The following is a 14,155-nucleotide window of genomic DNA, read 5'->3' on the forward strand; positions in this document are numbered from 1 at the left end:
TCACTGCATGATCTGCTCAGGTAATGAATGGAATGGGGGGGGGGGGGGGGGGCGGTGGGCAGGGAGGATCGGTGACAGGAAATATGAAAATAATTTTAGTCCCACCTCTGATCTCCCCCGCACCCACTTTTTTGAAACTTCAAAGCCAGCTGGGCAGGCTGGCGACAGTCCAGGCCACATGGGTGCCCTTTAGGGTCAGCATTCTAAGAACACTACCCAGCGTTCTTTGGAATTTGCAAGCATCTCTCAGTTGAATACAATTAGCAGACAGATCATGGAGTTGCTACTTGGAGGACGTCCCTTCACATAACAGAGGAGGCTCCGCCTCTCCGGGATGTGTTTATGGACAGAGCGCCGCCGCCGCCACGTGCAACAGATGGCGGTATGGGAGAGCTGGTGCACGCTACAGAGAACCGAGCTGGAAGAAGAGTCGCGTTGCGTGTCGCCATGGAAGCGGCGCCTTGACAGAGCAGTACCTGTAAAAGTGAAATGTTTAACGAGGAATAATTTTGTTTGACGCTCTTCTGACTCCACATTTCCACGGAAAATGAAACCACGGGAGGCATGAAAAATCTCCAAAGGGCCTTTATACATAGATTAATGTGGTAATTCTCTCATTACTATGTTCTGAAGAAGAGCTCCTTACGCCAGGCTCTGTGCTTTGCCTTCAGTTATAACATGGCTTTGCATTAAGTGTTTTAATAAAATGTGAAATTAAATGATCATCCCTGGTGATATTCAGCTTTGGGTTGAGGTAAGGAAAAAATGTACTTCTGCAGTACATAAAGCCGAAGAGATGGTTCTGTCCCCAGTGAAGAGATCACTGGTCAAATGACGCGATTTCCCATGGGTCTGCGCCTCTCCGTTAACGGGGAATTTGTTACTACTCTCTCTGGCACCTTTGAGAATTACAAATAATGTAACCCATTGACAGTCATGGAATATGTATGCTGTCTGAAGCCAACCAATTTAATTTATTCTTTATTTAACCAGGTAGCAGTGGGGAGAGCAATTATTAATATTAATAGATTATGCCATTTTTAACTCTCTGTGCTTCTCTCTGGTGTAACAGCAATGGTACAGAAAAATAGAAGCCTTCTGAGCAGCATTCATCTATTGACAGGTGGACCTGTTAATAATAAGAGACATGAACAATTAAGGGAGATGGGATGTGATTCTTTCATAGAAAAAATGACGTAACAGCTTTTCATATGACTTATTCTGAAATAATGACATGATTCTTCAGGACTGTTGAGGTTTTTACTTTCAAAGCAAGTGGTTTGACCAAACAGCTAGAAGATTCCCCACTAATGATGTGAGAGAATTTTCACAAGAATTGCAAGAATTTTTTTTTCAATTTTTTAACTTTACAATATTGTATTGTAAAAACATATTTAACATAAAAACATTAAACATAAAAAAACATATTTAACATAAAAACATTAAACATAAAAAAAAACCATATTGTATTGGTTTTGCCATATATCAACATGAATCTGCCACAGGTATACATGTGTTCCCCATCCTGAATCCTCCTCCCTCCTCCCTCCCCGTACCATCCCTCTGGGTCATCCCAGTGCACCAGCCCCAAGCATCCAGTATCGTGCATCAAACCTGGACTGGCGGCTTGTTTCATATATGATATTATACATGTTTCAATGGCTCTCATTAGGTATTAAAACTCCAATTCTTCCAGAGTAAGGCTGAGTTGACAAATCAAAAGGCAACCACATGTTGACTGCACTAATTCTTTAAGAAGTCACAACACTTTGCTTCCTGACGCTTCCACAACAGAAGACTCAGCTCTGAGCCCAGCTATCTAAACGATGGTTAAGAACTTGGGCTCAGAACCCAGACTTTCTAGTTTTGAATCCTGGTTCTTCCACTTATTACCTTGGGCAAGTTTCTTAACCTTCCTCCAGCTTATTTTCTTCATCTGTACATTGATCGTGTAAATTTCATATTTCTGATAGGAAGATTAAATGAGACACTAAGTGCTTTGTCTTGCACTTAGAATGGAGCTTAGAACATGGTAGATATTTGTTAAATGTTAGTTGTTGTCAGATTGGAATGCTAAGTCCCCCATAAACTCATGAAGTCCAGTCCTCCGATTGTTTCTCTCAAGACACATCATAACCCTGATCTAATTGGACGATGGGGTTATGCTCATAACTAACACATAATTCTAATTAAGGAAGACCTGAAACTTGCCACATTGAACTCATCATTTTTGAAAATGTCTGGAGACCAATCTATGTAATAAACACTAAATAGATTAAATTTCATCAGCCTTGTCTTTCTGAGCCTTGGGTACATTTTCCATTTTATCAGAATCAGAAGTTCCCGATCTCTGTAAAGCCTAAGCCAAGACCTAGTGACTATAGTGAAATCATTCCCTGTGGCAGATTCTATGTAAAGGTACTTGATTTCCATCCTGAAGTGAGAGTAAAGAAAACAACAATGAAAAATACAATTAATTCTCTGTGGTTGTAACAGAGTCACTTGTTACATCCCTCTTTCCTTCTTCTAGGTACAAAACTATACACATTTGCACAAAGTTCTCAAGAGCTCTTTGTGTAGTAAATAAATAAATACACAATATAGTCCTGTACAAGAGGCAGCATTTATTGGCTATGTTATTTTCATTGTGAGTTTAAAACCAGGGTCAATCCTTTACCATGCATACACACATACGTGGGCACACACACACACACACACACACACTTTCTACACATTACATGCCAAATACATATACCAACTGATCACTGGGCAAAGGAATTGGAATCTGTTGATCATAAAACCAGATGAGAATGTAGAAGAAATCATCTAAAACAAGAGATACATTTTATGTATTTAAAAATGAACACTTGGCATCTAGGGCTGCTATGTTATTGACTCAAGGTCAGAAAATAAATTAGAGCTTGAGCTAGAACTAAAATTCACTCTCTGTCCAGACTTCTATCACATCTTCCTGCCTCTGTTGGCAACAATACTCTAAACTTGCTTCAATTATTCAGATAAATGCTGAGTAAAACCCTGTGAGAATCTGAGAACACACCCAATCTTTATTTCTTGACCCAACTTGCCAGACTAAGGTCAGATAGTTAATCTTGCATTATTTCTTGATTCAAAAATTGACACATAATTTAGTCCTTTCCAGAAGGATTAATAGGTTCCTCTTGTGTTAAGAGATATTTACACTAGAGTCTTAAAAATACTGAATAGCATTACAGAAAATAAATCAACAAAAGTTCACATTACTTTTCAAATATCAATCATATGCTGACAAGTCAGTCCCTTTCAAATTACGAATTGCTAAAAACTGCCTAGCTGGTAGTAATTGCCAATGTTTTAAATGCAAGTCTTCTGTGAAACCATTGCTTCCCCTATAAGAATAGTTTATTTTCTGCAAGAGGAAATTATTTTTCTGCTTCTAATTTTATGTGTATTTTATTCAAATTTCATAGACTATAATTACAACATTCCTGATACTTCCTTGCATGGCAAATTTGCTTTCTCACCCTCACCCCAATATTTGTACATATTTTATTTGTTTTTTAAAAGGCAGTAAAAAGAAATCCATGTCTTCATAGTTAATCAAAATCTAGTTATTCATAAATTAACTGGTTGGTTCTTAATCATGGTAACTTTGCCCATTGGAAAAGGTAGTGTTTTGGCTCAAAACCCACTGCTGCCACCTAGTGTTACCGGACAAGCACTGCCTCGGCTTTATTTCTCGTCTGTGTCAGAGACACAGTCCTCCATAGAGAGAAAGAGAGAGAGGTCTGTTACTTTAGCAATGATCTTAGTAATTAATTATTTAGGAAACTTTTGTCTCTCTCTATTGACTCTTTTATATTTGAATAGTCTGGGTTCCAGACATGCTTCTTTAATATGCTTGGCATTTGAATTCTTTGAAGGCTTTAAATCGATGAATACTAACAATGCAGTAGCTGAAGGCAATCATCCATATTGATGAAGTTCACTATAAATAGATATACGCTGCAATAACCCATGTGTAAAAGCACTGTGTCCTTTTATTCTATTCCTATTGATTCCAAACCCTCTAAGGGCTTGGTTGTCAATAGCTGAGCCAGAGGCATCAGAAGAAGCCCACAGACCACTAAGTCATTTTGCATTACAGGGCAAAGACAAGCTCAGGAAAGAAAGCCACTCCTGTGTTCCAATTGAACTGATCAAACAAAGTACAAGGATTTTCTTGCGTGAGAAATTATTTTGTTGAATAGGAACTACCTTTCAAGGGCTCTAAAGGAATGTGATTTAAATAAATTTAAAGATTCATATCCATGCTATAGGGGTGATTATACACCAGGAGTAGTCGCTCTTCGGCGAAGGGCTGTTAGAAACGTGAAAGGCTGCGGTTCCACAGTCGAGAGCAAGCTGGGAGGGTGGCCGGTGTGTGGAATGGATTTCAAGACTGGGAGGATGCTATGATTCTCTCTTTCTCTGCCACGTACAGCAGATATGTGTCCAGGGTTTGGAGATTCTCTCAGGAGCAGAGGCACACTCTAAGGAACAGAGGGGCCATAAAATCTGTCGTAACACGGGCACAGAATCGAGTCTTTGGGTCTTCGGACGTAGATTTTTCCGTTAACTTGAGTCATAATCTAACTCAGGTCTTTCTTACTCTGACTAATTTCCATGTGTTTGTAGACCAGACTTGAAGGTTTTTACAGCACTTTCACTCTCATTCCACTGGACTGAATTCAGACACACGATTACACACATATTTCATGTGCTGGGAAATGGTGTCTAGATTTGTGCTCAGGAAGTACAGGAAATAAATTCTGATGAATATATAGCGGAAGTGTTTCCTTTACTGATGCAACTAAATAGATCTCTGGGGCATTGTCTTCTGCAAATACGTATAGAATAAGCTCCTCCTCAGTCCTGCTGGGCTTCCCTGGTGGCTCAGATGGTAAAGAATCTATCTACAATGCAGGAGACCCAGATGCTATCCCTGGGTCAGAAAGATCTCCTGGAGAAGGAAATGGCAACCCACTCCAGTATTCTTGCCTGGAGAATCCCATGGACAGACAAGCCTGGCAGGCTACAGTCCATGGGGTTGCAAACAGTTGAACACAACAGAGCAACTAACACTTAAACTTCAGTTTCAGTACTGTTCTCTTTGAGATATGTACAAATGAATGGACCCCCAAATCTCAGGGGCTTTACCAACAATCTCAGCTTATTTCTCATACATATTGTAGTTAAATATGAAAGCTCTGTAAGCAGTCTTCCATGGTGAAATATGGGGATGCAGCCCTCCTCAACCTTGTGGGACTTCCATCCATGAAAACTCTGAAGCTTTCACTCCAGCCAGAGCATAGAGGATCAACAATCGTGGAGAACTGCACGAGATGTTTGTAGACCAGACCTGGAGTTTTTTTAGAGCACTTTCACCCTCATTCCACTGGACAGAATTCAGACACATGATTACACACATACTTCATGTGCTGGGAAATGGTGTCTAGATTTGTGCTCAGGAAGTACAGGAAATAAATTCTGATGAATATATAGTAACACAATAAATAGAATACATACACATCTCCCAGTACCTTATGATTGTCAAACAGTGGTCAGCAAACTACAGCCCATGAGTCAAATCTAGCAGACCACTTGTTTTCATATATCCCAAGAACTAAGAATGTTTATTACATTATTAAATAGTTAGAAGACTATAAGAAAGAAAGAATACACAACAGGCATCATTTATTATCTGCAAAGCTTAAAATATTTATTATATGGGCCTTTTACATAAAGTAATGGCCAACTCCTGGTCTACCTATTTCATTTAGTGTCCTGGAAAGAAATAGATGTCACCCTCAAAAGATCATTAATGCAGGGACTTGTATTAGTTTTCTATTGCTGGCTTTATTTCTATTGGTGGCTTAAAACAACACACATGGGTTATCTCATAATTTCTGTGGATCAGGATTCTGGTACAGCTTTCTTGGGTCCTTTGCTTAAGGTCTCACTGTTTTACAGTCCAGGTATTGGCTGGGGCTGTGGTCTCATCAAAGGCTTGAACAGGGAAAGATTCCTTTCCAAGTACTCTTGGGCTGTTGGCAGAATTTATCTCCTCGTGTTTGCAGGCCTGAGATTCCATTTCCATGCTGACTAGAGACTACCCTAAGGCTCTAGAGACCCCCATAGACCTCTGCCATGTAACCCTCTCCATGCAGCCAAAAACTGGACTCTTTTTCAAGGCCAGTAAAGCTTTGTATGATATAACCTAATCAAGGGAGTGACATCTCATCACCTTTGCAATGCTGTGTTGGTTAGAAATAAATCACAGATTCTACCTGTGCTCAAGGAGAGGGGGTTACCAGTTACTAGAATAGGATGAGACTCTAGCTATAGGAGAAGACCATCACAGTGGTGCCCAGAGCCTTCGATGTAGAATGCAACCACCACCAACCTTTGACCTAGCAGGACAACTGGGGAAATAAGGACCAGAGCTTCTCTTTCTTCCAGTTCTCTGTCTGTTGCCTGACTCCCTTCTCTCCCTTCCCCAGAAATCCAACAGAAAGGCAGAGGACAATGAAGGCTTGATTGGTCCAACCATGCAAAGTCGGCCTCCTAAATTACAGAGGAAGTTGGAGATGGGTGGAGAGTGGATCTTGGAGGGGCAAATAAAGGCCATTCCAAACTTTGGGCTTTTGATTTTCTCATATTTCAAGGAAAACAGCAAATACCCTTCAGATAAAATGATAAGTCTAGTATTTGACTAATAGTTATCCACATCAGAACCAAGAATGACCAGGGCCTGCCACCACCCAGAGGACCATTAAGGCTACTCAAAATCATCTGAAAAGCCAACACGGCTTGACTTGCCTCAGAGGTAGGTTGAGCTCAGAGAACATTGATGCTCACCCTGCTTCAGGAAACGAAAATGCAACAGCATGTTTTACTCTGACCAAGTGATACTGTTTGAGAATGCTCTTTGTGGAAAGATGAATACAACTCCAACCAATGATGGGAGCAGGTGACACCTGCTAGTAATTCTCACTTGAATTCCCATTTGAATACCCAGCTTAGTGTCTGTGCTGAGATGAATGATAACTTTCTCCCACTGAGTCATGCCTGCTGTAGAAACAGAGGCATGGCCTACCTGGGGAAAGCTGGTATTTACAACACTAGCTTTTCAGTAATCAAATTTCTCAGTAGTAAAGCATTTCACTACGAGGTCAGTTTCCCCAGTCCGCTGCTCGACTATATCAAATGCATCAAGGAGACAGTACCCTTTAAAAGTGGGAGTATGTTGGATCTGGAACGGCTGATGGATAATTAAGACCAAGGCAAAAGAATTAGGGTTCACCATTCTTAGGCATATTTCTAGGTATTTTCTGTTTTGTTGTTAGCATATAAAAGAATAAGTGGTGATTATCCAAAAGTGAGTTTGGAATCCTTTAACAGTACTTATTGGGTGTAAGGTGGGCTCAAGGATATATTGTACAACACAGGGAAAAGAGTCGATATTTTGTAATAACTGTCAATGGAAATTAATCTTTCAAAATGGTACAAAAACTTTAAAAAATTGAAAATTAAAAGAAATTAAAATAAAAAATGATACATTTGGCCTCAAATGAGGAGCTACATGTAATACAAAATAATACCAATATATTCATAGAATTTGAGTATATCTTGTGTTAAAAGTGCCAACAGAATCAGAGATGCAGAAAGTGAGAACAGACCTCATAAACAAGGAAGGCTTTGAGCCATGAATTCTGCTAATAAAATTCGAGTAAATTCTTTTGTTAATATAAGAGGTTTTCCTTCATATCACTTCCTCCCACACACTGTACCCAATAAGGCATTGCTGCCTGATTGAAAAGTTTTCTAATGAGAGTTTAGGTAAAACTCATTAGCCAGATATGATAACATGGCAGACTTCCTAGCAGCAACTTTATTGGTTACCTATAAATAGAAAATTAATTAATGATGAAGAAAATAAATCTGTAGCCATACCAGGGGTATAAACAGTAGTATTGTTTTAAACTTCTATTAACTATTAGTTCATTACAACAAATTACAACGGCCATGGAAGAATCATCTGAATATCCAGTTTACCCGTGATTGGTAACCCTGAATCGGACACCATATGTGCTTGTGATGGGAGATTTTAAACTCTTCATATAAAACATGTAGCCTAGAAAACCTTAGCAGCAAAGTGTTGCTCATTTAAAAATGCGAATCTTTAGTTGTTGTGTGTGTGCTAAGTCTCTTCAGTTGTGTCCGACTCTTTGCGACCCCATGGATTGCAGCCTGCCAGCCTCCTCTGTCCATGGGATCCTCCAGGCAAGCATACTGGAGTAGGTTGCCATTTCCTTCTTCAGGGTTCAGTTCAGTTCATTCGCTCAGTCGTGTCCGACTCTTTGTGACCCCGTGAATTGCAGCACGCCAGGCCTCCCTGTCCATCACCAACTCCCAGAGTTCACCCAAACTCATGTCCATCGAGTCAGTGATGCCATCCAGCCATTTCATCCTCCGTCGTCCCCTTCTCCTCCTGCCCCCAATCCCTCCCAGCATCAGAGTCTTTTCCAAGAAGTCAACTCTTCGCATGAGGTGGCCAAAGTATTGGAGTTTCAGCTTTAGCATCAGTCCTTCCAAAGAACACCCAGGACTGATCTCCTTCAGAATGGACTGGTTGGATCTCCTTGCAATCCAAGGGACTCTCAAGAGTCTTCTCCAACACCACAGTTCAAAAGCATCAATTCTTCAGTGCTCAGCTTTCTTCACAGTCCAACTCTCATATCCATACATGTAGTTGTTGGGTATAAGAGGATAATTTTTAACCACTTTTTGATTTTTTGAATTTTTATATCAAGTATTTTTTATAATACACAAGTAAAGTTCATTAAAAAAAATCAAACCCACATGAAGTAGATAAAATGTAGTCAGAAACTTACTTTATAAGAACAAAGTAGAGTGGAGAATTCTGGAGGTGGATGGTGGATATTGGAGAAAAAGTTTGTTTTAGTTCTCTTATTCAAGCAACGGTTACACAATATCTTACCCTTAAATTCAATTTAATGTTAAAGAGTTGATATATGGTTACGTATTACAGTATTGAGTAGAATTCAGTAGTTATCTATTTAATTAGGCCATCAGTCAGAAGATTTCAGAAAATATCCCAGAGAGTGTGCATTTTCCAAAGTAGAATTGGTATTCCCATTGATTCCTTTACAGTAGTCATTTCCCACTTTACACTGCACAAGACAGAATCTGAATAAGAATCATACATTGAAAATATCCAATAGTTTCCTGCCGTCTTTCTCTGTATATATAATACATACAATACATAGTCCAGATTTATCATGTGTGGAAGTTAGCCCCTTCAAAACTCTGTTCTCTTTATATCCCAGACTTCATTCACACACTCCCTGGATATTCGTGTCAACACATAGAACCGTATGTTCTGGCTTGGTTTTCCATTTTTCCCTATCCTCACACCTTTGACATGAATCCCCTCAATTTGAAGTCCCCCTCCTTTGTTATCCATCATGTAAACTCTTCCCCATCTGGGAATGTAAGCACACTCTCACCCATAAAGTCTCCTGGTCACATTCATGCAAAGATTAGTCATTCTTTCTGAGAATGTGCAGCACTCTGTAAAGATCACAGCGTTATCCAAACTGCATTGCAATCATTTGTTTGCCAAGCCCATCTTCACTGCTGAACTGTAGCTAGCTTCTTCTCATTTGTACCATCTCACCTGCATGGTGGTACAGAGTAGACTTTAAGGGGTCTTGGTTTAATAAATGAATGATTAAATGAACAGGTGAATATTAAAATGGCCTTATTGAGAATCAATCATCAGTTTTATATAGCACAGGGAAGAATAATGGCTTCAAAAGTTTACATACTAGTCACCTATAATCTAGGGCAATATTGACAGCAAATAGCAAGGACTACTGCATCCTTGCTCCTAGCACACATGCCAATTTCTAATCTCCTGCGTTTCCACTAAGGAAGATGTAGCTTTAGTTTTTCTAGGTTCCTCTGCTAAATCTAAAACGTATCAACAGGAACGGCATGGCCAGAAGAGATTGGCAAGGAAAGAATTTGAAGTTTGTAAGTTTATTCAAGGAGAAAATACAATAGAAAGAAAACAGACACACTGGAAATCTCTGAAAACGACAGGGAGAATTGAATCTTTACATCCTTTGCCCTGCTGAGCCAACATAAAGCGCAGCAGTGTTTTATTGGTGCCAGTAGAGGGCAGCACACACTTCATTAACTAGGAAAGCAGGCTGTTCTGAATTCCCTACTCAAGGAGCCAGAACTCCAATAAGTGCTCTAGCAACAGAAGAACCCAGGATTCTTCCACCTCAAGCAGAAGTCTGCACACCCCCCCCCCACCCACCAAAACGTGATGCTTTAAATATTTTTGTGTTAACATCATTTCATCCAATTCTACTGCAGATTTTAAGCTGTGATTGTGTTTATGCTTTACGGGTTAATGTGGCAAAGCAGAAAGAAGGTAGGCTTTGAATTTAGACTAGGTTTGAACATCTGGATCCACCACTAGCTAGCTGTGTGATTTGGCCAAGTTACTGAATCATTACAATCCTCTTTTTACTCACCTTTAAGATACAGATAATAAAATCTCAGTCATGGAGTCAGATCAAATGAATACATGGGTATCACCTTGATGTTCTACAGCTGTCTTCCCTCCTTCTCTGTTTCTTCCCATTTAAGAAAAGCAAACATGTACAAATGTGTATCATATACAAGGCAGGACACCTTGACAGAACCAAAAAGTGCCCAGAGCCAGGCTTGGGTAAATTTGCCAACTGAGCCAAATTTCTCTTCCAGGAGCTCTAGCAGAGAGTATTAGAACACAATGAATAATAGTAATAACATAAAGTTTTTGACAGTAATAAACACATTACACATTATAGAAGTATGGAAGACAATGCCATTTAGTAATGTGCAATATGGTACTGCAGTAGGAATTCAAGAGAATTTAGTCTTCATTTACAATGACATGGTTAGGATGTATTGGTGACCCACAATAAAGTTTGTCCAAGTAGATACCAGCCTAGAGAACCACAAACTCACCAGTGTGCGAGGTCAGCTAGAACAACAGACTTTAAGAATCTCTGCCTGTCTTGTACCATACAATTATTCTCCTTTTATAACCAAAAAACACTTTTAGACAGTGCAACATAAAACAGTAACAAAAAAGAGAGCAACAGGGATGAAAAAGCCTGTTTCCACCAAGGACGCCAACCAAATGGGAACCAACAACAAAATCTGGGGACCAAACTGGGAATAAATAGCTGAGAAATTCAACACAAAGACAGCAAAATTCAGAGCTAAAGCTGACTTACCATATAAGCGTGGACGTGACAAGCTGTGTACAGCGGGTACTAGGGGCCTCTGTCTTCTCAGGAAACTCGTGGTCCAAGGCTGGGGTCTGCAGAGTTGGGCAATGCCCACTGTATCTGCTGGGACGTCCATGAGAGCTGCGGAAATCAGTGAGTTCACCCACATAAGACCAAGAAGAGGCTGTTTATTCAGAGCTGTTTATAGCAAGGGGGTCACCCACCATCACTTGTGTTTGGCAGAAACGTAAAGGCAGGTAGAGACACGAGCAAGCCTTCTCGTGGAAGCAGGGTGACACCAGGTATGCCTGATTGGAGACTGTTGGTATGGAGACCCTGCAGGTGGGCTAGCTACAGGTGGATCATCCTTTGTGAGCATCCTTTGTGATTGGTCAGGGGTTCATGTTTGGGGTTCTCAGGTTGGTTCTATGTTGGAAGAGAGGGCAAAATTAGGGAAATTGTCAGTTATTAATATTAATCACATCTTAGCCATTTCAGACCAATTGTCACATGGCTATGCTTAGTCTCCTGGATTGGTTCTTACAGACAGCACTCTGACTTCTTGGATTGGTTATAGTGGAGAGCAGCCTGGCTTTCTGGACTGGTCCCTGCAGGTTGTCGGTCAGGGTTTATTTCTATATATATCTTGGCCATATATAGATGCCATCTATAGATGGCATCACTGACTCAATGGACATGAATTTGAATAAACTCCAGAAGTTGGTGATGGACAGGGAGGCCTGGCGTGCTGCAGTCCATGGGGTTGCAAAGAGTCGGACACGACTGAGTGACTGAACTGAACGGATAGCTTGGCCATTGTCCCTTTGACACTTGTTTCTCACTAACAGAGAAATAAATATCATGCCAGGAAGATGTCTTGCTCAGTCTCTAGATCACTTAGTCTCTGAGTTTTGAGATCTTAACTCTCTGTTTCCATCGTCTTGGGTGAGTTGCTTATTCTCTGTAAGCCTCAGACTGCTTTTCTGAAAAATGACAAGTTTCATCTAGAAAACAGTTCCCAGCTTCATGTTGCCAGTATATAAATGGAGGGGAGAAGTGGTTCTGGGGGAGGGGCATTCAGGTAGTGATTTGAAATTGCACAGAACCCATAGGCGAAATCACCTGTGTAGCAAGCTCAAGTGAGTGATGTGAGGACGAAGTTCAGGGAAAGGTTACCTGGCAGGTATTAAATATATCACTTTCAGGGGGGAAATGGTTGAAAACCACTGGCCCAGTTAATCTATCAGGTTCATTCCACCATGACTGTAAGAAGAACCAATTCCCAGCTACAAACTCCCCTACTCTCAGCCTGTGCATGACCACCACTAGCATTAAAAAGAGTGGGAGCAAAAGTGAACATTGTCTTGAGGATCTCTGCTGGGTCGATTGCCTGGTACATGTTGATCAAGGCCAAGGTCAAGTAGAGATATCGATTTGGTTGCTAAATTCCTCTTGGTTTTCCAGTCTCACTAATTTTAATCCTCTCTTTGTTTCAGGGGGCTTGATTGTCCATGTGGAAGTGCCACTGCCTTAGCTAAAAATTAAATTACTATTAATGTTTATTTCTGAACAAAATGTGATGTGAATTGCCATGGGCTGCTCTCTTCAGATTTCTCAAAGGGCAGACCACTTTCAGTCATTCTGAGTCATTTTGCCAGAAATTTTGATGAATTTTCTTAAAACAAAACAAAAAAAAACAAAAAAACTTGCTTACTTAGTTATATATACACAATGTTAACCATTTTTCTATTCAGTATATATTTATTGCTCTTAGTACTTAACTAGGGCTTCCCTGGTGGCTCAGATGGTAAAGAATCTGCCTGCAAAGCAGGAGACCCAGGATCAATCCCTGAATCAGAAAGATCCCCTGGAGTAGGGCATGACAAAGTACTTGTGTGTGCTTGGGCTAAGTTGCTCCACGCTCCTGCATTCTCCTGTGCGTTCTTTACCACAGGCCACCTGAGAAGCCCAGCAAAGTACTTACCTAGGTCCAAAGAAGCTATCAACAAATAAAAACAGGTAAGTCCTACCGCTCACTGGAGTTTACGTCCTAATGCTATAAATTGGACTTACATATCAAATTCCTATTCCTTAAGTGGTAAGTACTAGGAAGTATCATAAAGAGATACAGCAGGAGTGTGTAACTTACTTGATGTCGTGGTAGAAGACCTCTAGGCTAAATTGATAAACAGAGATCCAAAGAAAGTGGAGAAAAGGCAATATGGATATGAGGAAGAAGTTTTCTGGGCAAAGGAAAAATGTACCAAGGCCCTGAGACCACAGTGTCCTTGGGATGTTGCAGACACAGAAAGGAGGCCAGTAGGTTAAAGCTGAGGGGTGAGGGAAGGAGGGTATGAGGTGATCATGGCTTGAAATGTGTAGAAGAGAAAGACCATAGAAAGTCTTGAGGCCAGAGTAAGAATCTGGGGATTTCCTCTGGGTTAAAAAAGGAGGCATTAAAGATTTTGAAGAGAAGGACTGATATGATCTCACTTACACTGATACTTTAAAAGATCACTCTGGATGTTGTGTCAGGAAAAGACCAAAGAAGGACACAGGATTTACAGATGGTGCCAGTGGTAAAGAGTCTGCCTGCTAATGCAGGAGATGCAAGAGACAAGCGTTTGGTCCCTGGGTCAGGAAGATCCACTGCAGGAGGAAATGGCAAATCACTCCAGTATTCTTGCCAGGAAAATTCCACAGAGGAGCCTGCCAGGCTACAATCCATGGGGTTGCAAAGAATCAGACATGACTGAACACATGCCCCAACTCTACGGCGGACAAAGATGGAAGCGGAGAGA

General features: G+C 40.6%; 1 long non-coding RNA gene across 1 annotated transcript; it reads right to left on the reverse strand.

Moving 5' to 3' along the window:
- Nucleotides 1–965: 965 nt before the first annotated feature.
- On the reverse strand, nt 966–11,921 carry LOC123331137. The gene is made up of 3 exons (XR_006547616.1): nt 11,579–11,921; nt 11,361–11,495; nt 966–1,129 (listed from the first exon to the last, which is right to left on the reverse strand). It is a non-coding gene; the product is annotated as an uncharacterized LOC123331137 (long non-coding RNA).
- Between the last annotated feature and the right edge of the window lie 2,234 nt (nt 11,922–14,155).

Source organism: Bubalus bubalis, chromosome 22 (assembly GCF_019923935.1).
Source record: "Bubalus bubalis isolate 160015118507 breed Murrah chromosome 22, NDDB_SH_1, whole genome shotgun sequence".
NCBI lineage: Eukaryota > Metazoa > Chordata > Mammalia > Artiodactyla > Bovidae > Bubalus > Bubalus bubalis.